At 35.2% G+C, this 19,617-nt stretch overlaps 1 pseudogene; it reads left to right on the forward strand.

Moving 5' to 3' along the window:
* Nucleotides 1–19,356, forward strand: part of LOC100343285 (ribosome biogenesis protein NSA2 homolog pseudogene) — a 67,264-nt pseudogene extending 47,908 nt beyond the window's left edge.
* Nucleotides 19,357–19,617: the final 261 nt, after the last annotated feature.

The following is a 19,617-nucleotide window of genomic DNA, read 5'->3' on the forward strand; positions in this document are numbered from 1 at the left end:
TGTGCATTGGTTTAAAACATTTTGCATGAAATAACCATCATTTAATTAATTCCATTTTCTCACAGACTTTTGGAATCACCCTCATATTGCAGATACTTATCAATGCTAATATCATAAATAAAACCAAAAAACACTCAATACAATACACACAGAAAAGAATATTGAATAGCTTAATGTGTTTCATGTATTATTATTCCTTACTTGTCTATATGCACAACAAATTTGGGATCCAATGATTGATTATAGATTCATATATTTTGTCATGTAAGGATATGCACCCTGGTAAAAATTATGATAAACATGGTTTGAAAGGACTACAGAGTTTTCTTTCATACAATTGTACAATTATTTGCTGTTTTGTTCTTTTTATTGTGATAAGTATATTTTTCATAAACAGTTTTATAAAATCACATAAATTATATGAATTATTGTTAATGTAATTATTTGATCAGAGGAAATACTCAATATTTCAAAGTTTTTACAAATGTGTTTCCTTAATAGTATGAGTGTGCCTATAAGCTAATTTTTTATACTAGTAGCAATTTGCAATTGGAAAGTATTTGAAATTTAAAAATTATAATTATGTATTCAATCTTTCAAACATGCCTAGGGTAGGCATAAAATATCATTACCCTAATTTCATAAGTAAGGAAATTTAAATTCAGAGGTATTATATATTGTATACATTATAAAGTAGTAACTTTAATAGTCAAATTAAAGCCTTCCAAATTTATTTTAAATATTTCATGATGTATGTCTGAATCATACGGACAGAAAAGTTCTGAATGACTCAAAAATGGGGAGGATGCACATGAATAGCTGAGAAAGAGGATGACACAGCTATAAACTCCAATTTCATGGAATGAAAACACAAGAAAAGTGCTGGTTCTGTTTGAGACAAGTTAGTCACTGATTATAAGATACTGAGGTTTCCAAATATTCCCTTTTAAAATAATTATAATTGATACAAAATTATTCCTGAAGTCATATAACTGTTAAGACTTTGAAATTTTTGAATGGGTTACGTGGAGGAACCACACTTATGACACTCAGAACATTAGATTAATGTTCCAGTAAGATTTACTAAAGCTTCAGTGTGGAGAGAGTGGGTTTTGTGACACTGCTCTGGAATAATTGCCCATTATATTATCATTAGTGGCAAAATCACTGTTCAGAGTACTCTTTTTCCTAAGAGAACTCCATTTTTACAGAGAAGTAACAATGTAAATGTGGCAAAACTAATAATGTCTCCCATCCCCAAATTTCTAAATCTTAATCCCTGTAAGGTGTGAAGATACCAGTTTACAGGGTAAAAGGAACTCTGCAGATGGAATTAATTGAAGGATATTAATGTGGAAAGATCATTCTGGATTATGTGGGTGAGCCCAACCTAGTAACAAGAGTCCCTACAGGGGAGAAGAAAAATAATCTAAGAGAAAAAGAGAGGGGGGGAGAGAGAGAGGATTATGATGATAGAAAAGATAAGAAGAAAGCAAAGATCAGAAGAAGATAAGAAGCTATGTTACTGGCTTTGACAATGGAGGAAGGGGCCAAGAGATAAGAAATGTAAAACATGGAAACAAAAAAAATGGATTAATCAGCTTCGAGTTTAGCCTGGTGAAAGTGAGTTTGGGCTTCTGACCTCTAGAATTGAGTTAATAAGCTCAAGTTTTTGTTTGTTTAGTTTTGTTTGCTTATTTGAAAGGTTGAGTGGCAAAGAGAGGGAGGGAAAGAGGAAAAAATAATTTCCATCTGTTGGTTCACTCCTCAAGTGATTACAATAGCACAGGCTGGTCCAGGCCAAAGTTTTTGAGTGAAATTTTAAGTCAGCAAGTTGTGGGTAATTTGTTAAATCAGCAGTAGAGAACTAATGCTTTTTTATTTCTTAAAAATCTTTTTTTTTTCTTAATAAAATTTTAGGAGCACAGCAAAATTAAGAGGAAGACATGGAGATAACACATATGTTCCCTTATGCTATGCATAGATAACTTCTCTTATTATCAACATCTCCTACAAAGTGGTCTATTTGTAACAATTGATTAATCTATATTGAAATAGTCTTATCTCCAGAAGCCATGATTTACAGGTTTGCTCAGTGTAGCATGTTCCCTGTGTTCCAATAATTATACAGACATATACCCACCTTTAAAGTTTCATTATTCTAAAAACCTATATGCTCTCTTATTGATTTTTCCTACTTCCTAAAGCCTAGAAATCATTGATCTTCCAACTATTTCTTCGATTTGCTTTTTCTAGTATGTTACAAAATTATATCCTGTGGTAAGTAAACTTTTCAAACTGACATCCTTCATTTACTAACATGCATGTCATTCTATTCCAGGTCTTTTTTTTTTTTTTAATCTTTTATTTAATGAATATAAATTTCCAAAGTACGACTCATGTGTTACAATGGCTTCCCCCCCATACCGTCCCTCCCACCCACAACCCTCCCCTTTCCCACTCCCTCTCCCCTTCCATTCACATCAAGATTCATTTTCGATTATCTTAATATACAGAAGATCAGCTTAGTATACCTTAAGTAAGTATTTCAACAGTTTGCTCCCACACAGAAACATAAAGTGAAAAATAATAGATGATTTTTTTTTAAATGATGATGAAATCAGATCAGACCTATTGTCATGTTTAATCCCAGTGAGAGTCAAGTTGGGAATTGATAATTTCTTTCTTTTTTTTTTTTTTTTTTTTTACAGAAGATCAGTTTAGTGTACATTAAGTAAAGATTTCAGTCGTTTGCACCCCCATAGAAACACAAAGTGAAATATACTGTTTGAGTACTCGTTATAGCATTAAGCCTCAGTGTACAGCACGTTAAGGACAGAGATCCTACATGAGGAGTAAGTGCACAGTGACTCCTGTTGTTGACTTTACCAATTGACACTCCTGTTTATGGCATCAGTAATCTCCCTATGCACCAGTTATGAGTTTCCAAGGCTATGGAAGCCCCTTGAGTTCTCCGACTCTTATCTTGTTTAGACACGGTCATAGTCAAAGTGGAGGTTCTCTCCTCCCTTCAGAGAAAGGCACCTCCCTCTTTGAAGACCTGTTCTTTCCACTGGGATCTCACTCACAGAGATCTTTTTGCCAGAGTGTCTTGGCTTTCCATGCCTGAAATACTCTCATGGGCTTTTCAGCCAGATCCGAGTGCCTTTAGGGCTGATTCTGAGGCCAGAGTGCTATTTAGGACGTCCGCCATTCTATGAGTCTGCTGAGTATCTCACTTCCCATGTTGGATCACTCTCCCCTCTATTTATTCTATCGGTTGGTGTTAGCAGATACTAGACTTGTTTATGTGCTCCCTTTGACTCTTAGTCCTTTCATTATGATCAATTGTGAACTGAAATTGATCACTTGCAGTAGTGAGATGGCATTGGCACATGCCACCTTGATGGGATTGAATTGGAATCCCCTGGTATGTTTCCAACTCTACCAATTGGGGCAAGTCAGCCCGAGCATGCCCCAAATTATACATCTCTTCCCTCTCTTATTCCCACTCTTATGTTTAACAGGGATCAAATTTCAGTTAATTTTCAACACTTAAGAATAACTGTGTGATAATTACAGAATTAAACCAGTCATATTAAGTAGAACAGACAAAAAAAAAAATACTATGAGGGATAATGTATTAAGTTGTCCATTAGCAGTCAGGGCTATGCTGATCAAGTCACCATTTCTCATAGTGTCCATTTCACTTCAGGAGGTTTCCTTTTTGGTGTTCAGTCAGTTGTCACCGATCAGGGAGAACATATGGTATTTGTCCCTTTGGGACTGGCTTACTTCACTCAGCATGATGTGTTCCAGATTCCTCCATTTTGTTGCAAATGACTGGATTTCGTTGTTTCTTACTGCGGTATAGTACTCTAAAGAATACATATCCCATAATTTCTTTATCCAGTCTACCGTTGATGGGCATTTATTCCAGGTCTTTTCATGTCCTGGTAACACTTTTGTTTTTAGTGCTAAATAATAGTCCATTGTATAGATGTACTACAGCTTATCTATTATTTGTTGGAAAGTATCTTGATTGTGTCCAAGTTTCGTCAATCATAAATAAATATGCTGTAAATCTCTGTGTGCAGGTTTCGTGTAGACATATATTTTCTAATTCTTTGGATAAATAACCAAGAAGCACAATTACTAGATTTTGTAATGTGGGTATATTTTTGTAAAATGCTGCTAGACTGTTTTCCAAAATGACTGTATGGGATAAGATTGCATTCCTACTAGCAATGAATAAGAGTTCTTTTCCAACATTTGGTGCTGTCAGTTGTTTGGAATTTCATCATTCTCATAAGTATGTAGCAGTACTTCATATGTTTAAATTTACATTCTCTTGATATGTGATATTGAACATTTTTTCATATGTTTACTTGTCACCTGCATAAGATTATAATGGAGCTGAAAAAATCATACCATCTAGTGATATTGTAGCCATAGTTATATTACTGTGCATTCCTCATAGTGGTATAAACAAAACCTACTTCACTGTCAGTTGTAAAAATAAAGCAACACACAATTGTGTATAGTACATGAAAATTGATAATGATAATATACTATATTTATGGTTTATGTGGTTTAAGTATTTACTATGCTCTATTTTTATTATTATTTTAGAGTGTACTTCTACTTATAAAAATAAACTTTGATGTAAAACAGTATGCTATACTACACAGGCAGCAGCCTCAAACACCTTGCATTTACAGATTCTCTTTAATGCATCATTTTTTTCTTGAGCTTTATTTTAATCTCATGTTGTTTTGTTCATTATCACATCAATAGGCTACCCCATATAAACACACCAAGTAGCAGAGTAATATAGTAAGATAAAGCATTTGCTCTCCATAATTATACTATAAGATGTTCACACAGAACAAAATTCTCCTAACAATGCACTTCTCAGAATATATCCCTGTTAATAAGTGGAGCATTAATATAGTTGACCACAATCTACTATACTTGTTACTATTTTTATTTGTTATCCCTCATTTTTGTTTCTAATTTAGTCTTCCACTTCTGTTTGTCTTACCTTATATTTTAAAAAAATTAGTTTTATATGATTCCATTTTCTCTCTTTTTAGTATACAAATTATATATGTGTGTGTGCATATATATAAGTATATATATGCATATATAAATATATATATGCATATGTATATAGAAATATATAAAACCTGTTTAGTGGTTACCCTAGAATTTGCAAAGTATTTTTAACACTAATCCAATCTATTTTCAAATAACACTGTACCATTTCACCAATAATTTGAGTACCTTATATTAACAAAATAATTCCAATTCCTCATTCCCATGCTGCACTATTGCTGTCATTAATTTCCCTTATATATAAGTTAACATCAACATACGCTAGGTATTCATATATTGTATACATACACATAAGACATAGACATCCATAATATATCATTGCAAATTATCTGTTATGTCAATCAAAAAAAAGAAAAAACTTTAAAAAAAATTAGCTCCATATATTCCTTGTTATTCTTCCTTACTTAACATAGAACCAAGTTTCTGTCCTATATTATTTTGCTTCTCTCTAAAGAACTTCTAACATTTCTTGAAAAACAGGTCTACCAGAAAAAAAATTTTACTCAATATTTATTTGTCTGTAAAAGTCTATTTTTCCTTCATTTTTGTAAGATAATTTCACAAGATACCGAATTCTAGCTGGTTAGACTTTTTGTTTCTCTCAGCACTTTAAATATTTCATTTCACTTCCTTCTGCTAGCTTGCTTTCTGAAAAGTTGGATGTGATTCTTATATTTTCTCCTCTGTATGTAAAATGTTTCTTTTCCTCTGACTTAAGATTTTTTCAATTTCAACTTCTCATAGCTTAAAAATGATATTCTCCAGTGTCTTTTTTATTATTTTGCATTTCTCTATTTGACATTTTCTGAGTTTCCTTTAACTGTCCTTTGATATTTGACATTATTTTGAGGGGAATTTGATCATTATTGTTTCACGTATGTATTTTGTTCCTTTCTCTTTTTTTTCTCCTGTTATCTCTGTTATTCATATGTTTCCCCTCTTATTACGCAATCCTTATTTTGTTCTGCTTTTCTTTTTCAGTCATTATTCTTAGTACCTTTCAATTTTGGAGATTTCTATTTATACACCTTAAGTACAAAGCTTTATTCCCCACTCATGTCCAACCTACTAATGAGCCAATCAAAGGCATTCTTCATTTCTATTGCAAAAAAAAATTATTTATAAAAATTATTTTAATCACTAGAATATCCTTTTTATTCTTCCTTAGGCTTCTTATTTGCTTCTTATATCATTTTTTTGTTGGTGTATCATATCTATTTCATCCACTAGGACTCTTAGTATATTAATTATAGTGGTTTTCAAACTCCTGTTTGATAATTTTACATGCCTGACATGTATGGTTCTGGTACTTCTTCAGTCTTCTCAAATTTTGTTTTGTTTTTTACCTGTTAGTATACCTTGTAATTTTTGTTGATAGCTGGATATGACATTTGGGGGTATAAAAGAACTGCTCTAAGAAGACTTTTCACAATGTCTTGCTTAGGTACCAGAGGCCAGGGAAACATTCTATAATCGTATGATTATGTTTGATTTGTTTAATGTATTTTTGCCCCGGATGTTGAACTTCAAAGCATTCCTCAGTTTTTTCTCCCATCTTGGTGTAACTAGGTGGGTGCAGTAAGATGGAATTGGACATTTCTACTCTTCAACATGGAAGGATAGCTGGGGGTTGGTATTTCCCTCCTCCTTTCTCTCTCTCTCACTGTCTAACTCTGCCTGTCAAAAAATAAAATAAAATTCAAAAAAATAAAAATAAAAAAATCAATCTTGATGAAGAATGAGATGGGAGAGAGAGTGGGAGATGGGATGGTTGCGGGTGGGAGGATGGTTATGGGGGGGGAAAGCCACTATAATCCAAAAGTTGTACTTTGGAAATTTTTATGGAATCAAAAAACAAATTTATTGAGATAAAATATAACATAAAATCTGTACATTTGATGAGTTTTGACAAAGGCTTAAAACTGCATAACTATCAACATTATTGAGATTATATTGAGTATTTCTCTGAATTCAAATATATCTCCCTCTTGTACCTTCCAGTCAACATCAATCTATCCATGGCTCAAGAGAATTCTTGAAGTGCTTTCTCTTACTAAATATTAGATTGTCTTTTATTGGCTTTTTCTCAGTATAAAATAGTGTTCCCTTGGGGATGGCACTGTGGCATAGAAAGTTAAGTCTCTGCCTGTGGCACCAGCATATCAAATGTGCAGCCATTCATGTCTTAGCTGCCCCGCCTCCAATCCAGCTCTCTGCTTATGGCCTGGGAAACCAGTAGAAGATGATCTAAGTGTTTGTGTCCCTGCATCCACATGGGAGACTCAGAAGAAGCTCCTGACTCCTGACTTCGGATTAGCCCAGGTCTGGTTGTTGTGGCTATTTGGGGAGTGAATCAGCAGGTGGAACGCCTTTCTGACTGTAACTCTACCTTTCAAATAAACAAATAAAATCTTTAAAATAAAGTGTTTTGTCTTTAATGTATAATTTTTCTCACTCAGAAAAGGAGTACTGAGATTCATTTATGTGCCTTGTCTATCACTGTATCATTTATTTTTATTACTGAGTACAAGTTTATAGGGATATACAAAAATTTGTTTATACTTTCAACTATGTTACATCTGGAGATTTTATAGTAATTTTATATAAATATGCTATGAACATTAATGCCCAAGTCTCTGTGAGAGCATATTGCTTTTTTATTTATCTAATTTAAATCCATAAGAATAGAATTGCTAGATCATATAAGTGATGTTTAATTTCACAACAGACTGCAAAAATATTATCTAACATGATTTTATCTTCTATAACATCATGTGAAATTGTCAGTCTTTCAATTTATTCATTCTACTGTGAATATTCTCAAAACTCATATAGATTAATTTCTACTTCTTGAATAACTACATTTGAACAAGCATGGTTGTCATTTGTACTGCTAGATTTCATTTTCTAATGTTTTGTTAATTGTTTTAAATGTGAATTTATAAGTATTATCTTGAGTTTTGTTTGTTCTAGTTGTGGGTTTGCTTGAATTTACTTTTTTTCAAAAAACATTGTATTGAATACAATATACATACCAAGAAATGCACATTAGTAGACAAATAAGTTTTTTGTCATCCGATAACACTCAACCAACACTGAAATTAAGAACAAAACATTACTAGTATACCAGAAGTTTTCACTATCTCCTATACCTCGATTTCGTTTGGGTTAACTTGGAAAAGAACAGTATACTGTCATTTACATGGTATGATCAATGAAGTGATACTTACAACTATATCCCAAATTATATGACAAGCACACTATTTTTATCTCTCTCTACATTAACTACTATAAATAAGAGAAAACATGTATTCATCTTGTTGGATCTGGGCTTATTTCACCTACATAATGATCTAAGTTACATCTACTTTGTTGCAAATGTCAGGATTTCACTCTTTTTGTGGCTGTGTATGGTTATATCATGTATGTATACATATATATATATAATGATATAAATATACCTTTGTATATCACATTTTCTTGATCCAGTTATCAGTTAATGGGCATCTAGTTTAGTGGGATAGCTGCTTCATATGTATCTATTTTAGTTTTCTGAGGAAACTTCATATTATCTATAATTGTTAAACTACTTTGAATTTCCACCAACAGTGCATTAGGGTATGTTTTTCTCCACATCTTCACCAGCAAGTGTTAATTTTGGATTTTTGGATAATAGCGTTTCTAATGAGTTGAGGTACAACTTCACTGTGGTTTTTATTTGCATTTCCCTGATGATTAGTGATCCTCAGCATTTTTTTTTTCATGTATTTGTTGGCCATTTTTTTCACCCTTTGAAAACTGTTTGTTTATATCTTGTGCCCATTGCTTAACTGGATTTTTTTTTGTGTTGTTGTTGAGTTACTATAGCCCATTATACATTCTTCATACTAATCCTTTATCAAATGTATAGCTTTTAAACATTTAGTCCTATTCTCTGGGTTGCAACTTCACTTTGTTACTTATTTCCTTTGCTGCACAGAAGCTTCTTAGCTTGATGCAATCATTTCTCTATTTTTGCTTTTTTGCCAATGTTTCTGGTGTCTTATACAAAAAAAGTCTTTGCATTTACCAATGTCTGGCATTTCCCCTATGTTTTCCTTTGATAATTAGATGGTTTCACATCTGAGGTTTAGACAGTGGTTTTCAAGTTGCCCAGGAGATATGGACTTATCAAATTTGTGACCATATTACTCGTCATAGTATTCCTTTAAACATAGTATTTGTAAGACACTTAGCCTCTTTCATTTCTATTGTTAGTGAGTTTTAGTTTCTCTTTTCTTTACTTGATCAGTCTAGCATGAAGTTTATTAATTGCACTGACCTTTTCTAAGAATTAGTTTTTGAGCCACTGGTTCCTGTTATTGTATTATTTTTACTGAGTTATGCTTTTATCATTATTAATTCCTTAATTGTATTTACTTTGGTTTTAATTTGACTTTATTTTCAAGAATCTTAAGGTAGGAGCACAGACCATTCTATGTAATTCTTTCTTTTTAAAAAGAGTTTTTAAGGTTATAAATTTCATTCTCATTAGTGCTTTGTCATCACTGCAGATTATATTTTCTTTGATTTTCATTTTGCTTCTGCTATGTATATTTTAAAATTTGACATGTTGACAAACATAAAATTTCTTAAAGAATTCTGCCCATGATCCTGATCTTTTTTATTTTGTATGTAGTATTCTATAAACATCAATTAATTTTAATTAATAGATATTTTGATACAAGTCTACTTTCCTTCTTAAAGTTAATTGTACCAATTGTAATTAAATTTAATTATAATTGAAATAAGGTAATTAAAATTTTTAATGTAAATTGCATATTCAAATATCATTAATTTGCTTAATTATAATGCTAACTACTTGGAAATGTTGAAATTTAAAAATATAATTGTTAATGTTCTTCATTCCCTTTTCTGATAGGTTAGTATATGTTTCTTGGGTTTGGAACTGATCTACAACTGTATGCATACAGATTTGGATTTGTAATTTTCAAAAATTATTTTTTTTCATTAAAATATATTTCTTGGAGGTGGCACAACAGGTTAAGCTGCTGATTGCAATGCCAGCATCCCAAAGTTGTACCCATTCAAGTCCTGGCTGCTCCTCTTCTAATTCAGCTCACTGCTAAAGCACATGGGAAAGCAGCAGAAAATGGCCAAAGTCTTTAGACTGCTACACCCATATGAGAGACTCAGAGTTCAGACTCTTAGCTTGAACATAACCCAGCCCCACCCACTGCAACCATATGGGAAATGAACCAGTAGACAGAAAATGCATCTCTCTCCCTTCCTCCCATCTCTCTCTCTCCCTCTCCCTTCCTCCCTCTCCTTCTGTACCTCTGCCTTTCAAATAAATAAACTCCAAAAAATCTTTCTTTTACAAGTTATTCTTTCTTTCCCTGAATTCTAATGGATAATATTAAATATCAACCTTACTTTCTTTATAATGAACAGAGCAGGGTATATATTTTTACATTCATTTATTTTGTACATGTGATAGGCTAAATAATGCCCCCTGAAAATATATCCAATATATGGAACCTATTATTTTGCCTGATAAAAGGGACTTTGTATATGTGACTATATTAAGAATACAAAATTTGGGAAATCATCCTGAATTAAACCAATGTAATTTCAAAACTCTGTAAAAGAGACATAAAACGAAATTCAGAAAAATGTTTCATTATTAAATCACATATTGAATTGATGCACTTCAGTGAGGAATTAAAAGATGATTAAAAAGTAATAGAAAAAAGACACAGAAAATTGGAAACATCTTCCAGGTTTACAGATTGGAATACTTAATGTCATCAAAGTATACATACTACCCAAAGCAATTTACAGATTCAGTGCAATACCAGTCAAAATACCAATGACATTCTTTGCAGATCTAGAAAAGAAATACTAAAATTCATATGGAAAAACAAGATACCATGAATAGCTAAAGCAATCTCATACAACAAAAACAAAGCCGGAAGCATCACAATATCAGATTTCAAGTCATACTGCAAGTTATAATCAAAACAGACTGGTACTGACAAAACAGGAAGGAAGGAAGGGAGGGAGGGAGGAAGGAGGAAGGGGGGAGGAAGTGAGGGGGAGGGGAGGGGAAGATGAGGAAGAGGAAGAGAAAGAAAAGCAGAGGTGTAGACCAATGGAACAGAATTAAGAACTCCAGAAACCAATCCACACAATAACCACCAACTTATCTTTAACAAAGATAAGTTAATCCCTGGAATAAGGATAGTCTCTTTAACAAATAGTCCTTGGAAAACAATCTCCATATGCAGAAGTGTGAAGCAGGACCCCTACCTTGTACCTTACACGAAAATCCACTCAAAATGGATCAAGTACCTAAGTCTATGACCTGTTAGTAACAAATTATTAGAAAACATTGGGGAAATACTGCAAGACATTGGTATAGCAAAGACTTCTTGGAAAAGACTCCAGGAGCACAGGCAATCAAAGCCAAAATTAGCAATTGGATTAAATAAAGATGAGAAGGTTCTGCACTGCAAAGTCAAGAGGCAACCAAAAGAATGAGAGAAAATATCTGCAAACTATGCCACTGATAATATTCAGGATCTATAAAGAGCTCAAAAAACTCAACAACAACAAAACAATCCATGTAAGAAATGGGCAAAGAACTTGAAAAGTATTTTTTGAAAGAAAAAAATGAAATATCCAACAGACACATGAAAAAATGTTCAGGTTGACTAGCAACCAGGGAAATGCAAACCAAAACCACAGTGATATTTCATTTAACCCCAGTTAGTATGGCTCTCATATAGAAATCAAAAGACAATAAATACTGGTGAGGATGTTGGGGGAAAGGTACTGAAATCAACTTCTAATCAAGTGGAACCATAATCAAGTACAGCCATGGTGGAAGAGAGTATTGGGATAACTCAGAAATCTGAAAACAGATCTACCATACAACCCAGCAATCCCACTCCTGGGAATTTACCCAAGGGAAATGAAATCAGTAGCTGAAAAGTTTTCTATACCCCCATGGTCACTGTAGCTCAATTGACCTCAGATAAGATATGGAATCAATCCAGATGTTCATCAACTAATAACTGAATAAAGAAATTATATATATATATATATATATATATATATAAACGCACATATGTATGCTATGGAATAGTACTCAGTCATAAAGAAGAATTAAATCCAGGATACCACTAGCGATCACTATACTAAGTGAAATAAGCCAGTCCAAAAAAGATAGATACAGGGTGGTGCTGTGGCATAGCAGGCTGCAGCACTGACATCCCATATGGGTACTGGTTCAAGTCCTGGATGCTTCACTTCTGACTCAGCTCTCTGCAAATGGCCTGGGAAAACAGTGGAAGATAGTCCAAGTGATTGGGCCCCTGTACCTGTGTGGGAGACCTGGAGGAAGCTCCTGGCTCCTGACTTTGGATCAGCCCAGCTCCAGCCATTGCAGCCATTTGGGGAGTGAACCAATGACGGAAGACCTTTCTCTCTGTCTCTCCCTCCCTCTGTCTGTAGCTCTACCTCTCAAATAAATAAATAAATAAATAAATCTTCAAGAAAGATAGATGCCTATGTTTTCCCTGATATATGGTAACTAATAGAGTACTTAAAATGTAATGTATTGGAGTGAAACTGTTATTTTCAGATTCGATGACTGTTTAGAGCCCTTCTCTCTACTGTTGAGGAACAATATTGTTGTTTTATTTCTTCATACTGTTTGTTGAACACTTTAGTTAGCATAAGATTATATTAATGAGTATAAAGTAAATGGAAAATAGATCATTGCAAAAATTAAGAGTGAGAATAGGAGAGGAAGGATTAAGGAGGATGGGAGCACAAGTGGGAGGGACAGTGGGGTGGAAATTACCACCATTTTCCTAAATATTTATATATGAAATACAAGAAATTTGTATACCTTAATTTTTTTAAAAAAGCTAACTAATCATTTTTTTAAAAAATCACAATAATTCCAGTTTAAAGCTTTAAAAATATTTTTTCTTAATTTAAGGGGATGTTTTAAGTACTAATCTCACTGTGATAAAGAAATATTTATCTGAACATAATCCAAAAAAGAAAAAGGAATAGAGGTGGACTTTAGTAGTTTGATACAACAAAGGCCAAAAAGTTTCTTAAATGAAGCTCAAAAAATAAATTGGTGATTATATTTGGAAATACTTACATAATTGAAAATAGCTAAGAGAAAGAATTGAATGTTCTCATCACAAAGAAATGATAAATGTTTGACACAATATATAAATGCATCAAATCACCCTGTGTACTAAATAATGTATAATTTAATAATAATTAAAATTAAAGAAATTTGATGGCATTAGCATTAATTACTTTCATTCAATGTTTTGATAGTGTTAGTTCAAATTAAATTGTTTCATTTCATACAGTGAGCATATTAAAAGAAGTTGCAGAAAATATGTTTATATTTATTTTGTTTTAAAATTTATTTATTTATTTGAAAATTGAAATAGAGAATGAAGAGGAGAGGAGAGGGAGAGAGGGAGGGAGGAAGGGAGGGAGAGGGAGAGGGAGAGAGAGAGGGAGAGAGAGAGAGAGAGAGGGAGAGAGAGAGAGAGAGAGAAATCGATCTTCCTTTTGTAGGTTCTCTCCCAAAATGGCCACAACAGCCAAGGCTGTGCCAAGCAGAAGCCAGGAGCTAGGAACATCAATCAGGTCTCTTCCATGTGGCAGGGGCCCAAGGACTTGGGCCATCTTATTGTGCCTTTCTGGGCACAATAGTGGGGAGTTAGGTTAGAAGCCAGAGCAGCAAGGACTTGGACAGGCACTCTGATATGAGATGCTGGTGTCACATTTGATGGCTTAACCCACTGGTCCATACTACCAGTCCAGATTTACATTCCTTAGCCTGGCATATTGAAAACATCTGAAAACATAAAGATCTTCAAATGTGCCAGATGCTTGCCAGCGAGAGTCCAGCGTAGTAAAGACACCATTGCTACTTACTCGGTTCTCATGGAACTTTATTCATCCAGATGCAAGGCGAAAGAAAAGAAGCCAAGCCCCCCTACACAATACTATCCCCATTATATACCCAAGGTTCCCCTAGCAGGATGCTCCCAGCCAATGGCAAGTCTGTTCACATGCAGTCCATGCAGGCACAGTCCAATCAAGTTGAAGGGCACATAGTGCCTCAGGTCGAAAGTTCATCTTGCTCCATCGGGGTTGTTTGTGTGTCTTCAGGACATCCTGTGGTTAGCACTTCCTTGACTTGTTTTGCTCAGCAGCCAGCACTTCCTTAACTTGTTTTGCACAAGTTGTTACAACAGGCCATGCAAACAGCAAAGTGAGGAAGTTCCCACAGGTGGCCAGCCTGCGGTTCCCCACACAAATGAGAAAGCAAAATGAAAGAATATCAAAAGACAATATGGAACAGAAGGTAAAAACCTTAAGATATATGAAAAGTAACAAGGTTAAAGGGCATCTGAAAATGAGCACAGAACCAGGGTCAGGGGATGCTTCCATTACCAAGGCCTATGTTTCCTAATAAGGTCGTGTACTTTAGAAATCTGGTGTAGTCAAAAGGTGGCAGGAATATGTACAATAGAGTTCATAGGCAGTTTAGAATGTTTGTAAGTGTCACCATTCTGGAGAGCAACCTGGTACTAATTAGTCAAACATTTTGTGTCTGTATCTGCTTGCCAAAGAATTTCTCACAAGGCTCCAAAAGTGAATGTATGCAAGGACAGATACCAAGTTGGATTCTGCTCTGAAGGTGAGGGAATTTTGAATGCAACATAATGTGCAATTTGGATGTACATCATGGAATTTTAGTCAATGATTAGAATACTGGGCTGCATTACACACAGAAAAGCAGATTGATATCATAAGAACAATCTCAAATGTGAAAGTAAAACACAGAATACAGCACAAAAATCATTGAAATCAAATACATGCCAGTGCTGCAGTGTGGTGTATAAAGCCTCCACCTGCAGCACCAGCATGTTGGTTCAAGTCCCGGCTTCTCTACTTCTAACCCAGCTCTCTGCAAATGTGCCTAGGGAAATAGTACAGGAAGATGGCCTTAGTACTTGGGTCCCTTCGGAGACCTGGAAGAAAATCCTGGCTCCTGGTTTCAGATCGACCTAACTCTGGCTATTATGGCCATTTGAGGAATAAAGCAGCAGATTGAAGATTCTCTCTCTCTCTCTCTCTCTCTCTCTCTCTCACTTTTCTAATAAATTTTTAAATATATATATATATAGTTAATAACATTGTATGTTAATAAGCTATACAAAATTTTATATAAATTTAAAAACATTACAATAGTTGCCTTCACAATGAGATGAAGAAGGGAATGTGAATCAAATGCTACTATAAAGCAACATGTCTCCACAGCCTTTGTATCGAAGTTGATCACTTGTCCCACTTCTAACCAGTGAGGTCACTGGAAGAGCTTCTGAAAAAGAGGTAGAGTAAACTAATACTTATTGTTGTCAATCTCACAGACCAGAATGCAGATAAAATTCTTGGAGTTTAACAGTGATATATTTTTTTTCTCTTTACTTGGAAAATGATGAAGAAAATTGCAAAACCAAGTATTATCTTTGGGCAGCTGAACTAAAAGAAACAACTACCACCCTCCAAAAATCCTGTTGCTTTTTGACTATAGCAAACACAATCCTTTCTGGAAATAATGCTGAACCAGGATAGGCTGTGTTCCTTGTTATAGAGCATAAGCCCAGGATAAGGATATAGGAATAACTAGAACTGGTGATTTCTATTATTTCATTTCATCAAATGAATGTGCACTGTGGTGAAAAGCACATGACTTTTGATACATAAATCCTGATGTTAAGTCTCATCTGTCTTAATTACTAGCTGTGCAGCCCACTGATATAAACAATTTTTACTTCAATGTCTCTATCTGTAATACTGGAAAAAATTATAGATAAAATATTTAATAGAGATAATGCATATAAATATCCAGCATTTATTTTTGTGTTAAATTTTACTTTCTCTCCTTTTGGAGAAATAACTTTAGTTGTATCAGGGGACAATTAAAAAGCAAAAGCAACCATTTTCCTCTGCACCTGAAAAGGTAGCTCAGGTTAGGTATCTAAGTTAGGATTAGGGTTGATAGTGATGCACTATCAGTGGATCCTTTTGAAATCACGCTATAGATGTTAAATCACCATATGTCAACACAGATGGCAGACTAGCAGGAGGGAGCTATGATATTTCAGATGACAAAACAGAGTCAAAAACACTTTAAAAGGTTAACAAGAGGGCCATAAGATGCAATCCAACATGATTACACATAAAACATTTTGATTTGTGTTTTTAAAAGAAATCATATAGCATTGCAAAAAAGAAATTTATTTCAAAAGTTTTGACAGAAAAGGACAATTTTTTACTAAGCTCAACATTACTTTTTTAAAAGATTTATTTATTGATTTGAAAGCCAGAGTTACACAGAGAGAAATAGAGGCAGACAGAGAGAGAGAGGTTTTTCACCCACTGGTTCACTCCCCAATTGGCCGCAATGGCCAGAGCTGCACCAATCTGAAGCCAGGAGCCAGGAGCTTCTCCCAGGTCTCCCATGTGGGTGTAGGGGCCCAAGGACTTGGGCCATCTTCTACTGCTTTCCCATGCAATAGTAGAGAGCCAGATCGGAAGTGGAGCAGACAGAAATGGAACCAGTGCCCATATGGGATGCCAGCTCTGCAGGTGGCGGCTTTACCCGCTATGCCACAGTGCCAGCCCCTCAACATTACTTTAAAACAATAAAACCACGCAGAAGGTGACAATGAGTGCAAAGTGCATAATATAACTTACATGTCTGTCTTTTTCTTGGCTCCAGTGGTCTTATAAAATAACAATAAATTAAATGCATAAATACAAATGATGCAAGAGTAAGATTATGTGTGAATGAGGACTTTCTACCAATTTATGGACGAAGTAGGTCCAGGAAGCCAGAGCTTCGCCTCCACAGGTTATAACCACTTTAGATGGTTCAGCCTCTCTGGATTTGCCTAGAAAAATAAAAAAAAATGTTGCACAAGGGGAAGGAGGCAGAAGGGCAGCCATAACATGGGTTTGAGAGGCTGAATATTGAGTTACTCTGCCAGTTCCATCCCTACAATCTTACCTTACTGCCACCAATTCCCTTCTCATTCCTAAAAGTGATAAGACCAATGACATTTTAAAAAATTAATTTATTTGATAGAATTACAGAGAGGGAGGTGAGAGAGAAAGAGAAAGAGAAAGAGAGAAAGAGAGAGAGAGAAAGAGAAAGAGAGAGAGGCCGCCTATCTGCCATTTTGTCCCTCCAGATGGTCTCAATGGCCAGAGAGGGGCCAGGCCAAATTCAGGAGCCAGGAGCTTCATCCAAGTATCTCACATGGGTGCAGGGGCCCAATCACTTGGGCCATCTTCAGCTGATTTTACCAGGACATTATCAGGGAGCAGGATCAGAAGTGGAGCAACTGGGACACTAATAGGTATCCACGTGCAGTGACAGTGTTGCAGGCAATGGATTTATGCTTTGCTTAATGCCTTGCGATGCCACAATGCCAGCCCCATAGCCCACAACATTTTAACATCATACATGAGAAATTAAGGGCTAGTATTTAAGGACAATAACATATGCTGAAAATAAATAGAACTGGTCTGATGGTTTTCTGACACCTGAGAGTTAGGGCAGTGTTTGCATCCAGGGGCTGCTCTGGGTGTCTCTTAGAGTCACCATGCCACAAAATGAACATATTGAGTTACACAGTGTGTGTAATGGTATTGTTTGGATTACTATGAGAAAGAGAAAAGGAGAGTCTGGAGGCTCATAAACGTTCAAAGAAAGCAGAGAAGATGGTTGGTGTGAAGGCTAAACTTTACCATAAGCAGTGCCATGCTGAGAAAAATGCACATGGATAAGGCTAGCAAGCTGCAAGAGCTGAGAAACACCAAACAATGATGAAAAGATTCCCAAAGGAGCAGTACCTGCCTACGTGCTGGACAGAGAGGGACATCCCCAAGATAAATTACTTTCCAAGAAGGTTAAACAAAAATGAAAAGAGAAAGCTGGAAAATGGTGAAGTCTGTCTACCTAAAATTCATGTCCAGGGAGAAATAGAAGTATTAAAAGTTGTTTAAATCTGAAACAGAATAAAGAACACAAGGATGGTTTAAAAACTCTCCTTTGTTGGAAATGGCTTTACAAGAAAACTACTTAAGTATGAATGATTCATTAGGCCAATGGCCTTACATTTAAAAAAGGTCCATATGTAGTGTCCTGCACTGTGGTGTAGTGGCAAACCCACAACCTACACTGCCAGCATCCCATATGGACACTGGTTCGTATCCGAGCTGCTCCACTTTAGATCCAGCTCCCTACTGAGGTGCCTGGGAAAGCAATGGAATCCTTGGGCTCCTGCACCCATGTGAGAGACCCAAAAGAAGCTCCTGGCTTTGACCTGGCCCAGCTCCAGCCATTGAAGCCATTTGAGGAGTGAACCAGTGGAAGAAAGACCTTTCTCTCTCTCTCTCTCTCTCTCTCTCTCCCTCTGTCTCTGTCTCTGTCTCTGTCTCTGTCTCTGGCTTTCCTTCTCTGTAACTTCGAATTTCAAAAAAATAACTCCTTTTTTTAAGAGATTTATTTATTTACTTGAAAGGCAGAATTACAGAGAGGCAGAGACAGAGGCAGAGAGAGAGAGAGGTCTTCCGTCTGCTGGATCACTCCCCAGAGCTGTACCATTCCAAAGCCAGGAGCCAGGAACCAGGAGCTTCTTCTAGGTCTCCCACGTGTGTGCAAGGGTCCAAGGACTTGAGCCATCTTGTACTGCTTTCCCAGGTCTCAGCAGATAGCTGGATCGGGAGAGGAAAAGCCAGGATTTGAACTGGGTCCCATATGTGATGATAGCACTGCAGGCAGTGGCTTTACTTGCTATGCCACAGCGCCGACCCCCCACCCCCAATAAATAACTCTTTAAAAATAATAAAAGTATAAAAGGCCCATGTAGCACATCCATAACTGAAAGCCCCTTTTCATCTGCTGATAATTGGTGTATAAAAGAATCTATCACCCCATTATACAGAATTTCAGATGTTTGACCAGAGGTACTGTCATTGAATTGAATGTGAGTTCAGTTAGACCTTGTGACACAAGGAAGCAAGGTTCTATGGGGGAAATATGCCAAGGTTACTAACAACTCTGACAATGATGAGTGTATAAATGCAGTCTTGTTTGTCAGCAATTTCTATAAATAACTTCTAATCATTATTAAAGACTACAAACTAAATGTGAAAAATTATATTACTGTGATATTTCTATTACCAATAGTGTTACATATCTCAAGAACTATTTATTAATTTGTAAAATAATATTAAAATGGCTGACTTTTACAGACAAAAATAAAGGAGAACTGCTGTAGGGAGTTTTGTACTCCTAGACAAAGATATCCCCATGATAGAATATTATAGTTCTCAGTTTAAAGATGAAAATTCTGCTTTTGACTTTGAAATGAATCT

The sequence above is a fragment of the Oryctolagus cuniculus genome, chromosome 2 (genome assembly GCF_051225735.1).
Source record: "Oryctolagus cuniculus isolate XC-2025 breed Fujian yellow rabbit chromosome 2, ASM5122573v1, whole genome shotgun sequence".
Lineage (NCBI taxonomy): Eukaryota > Metazoa > Chordata > Mammalia > Lagomorpha > Leporidae > Oryctolagus > Oryctolagus cuniculus.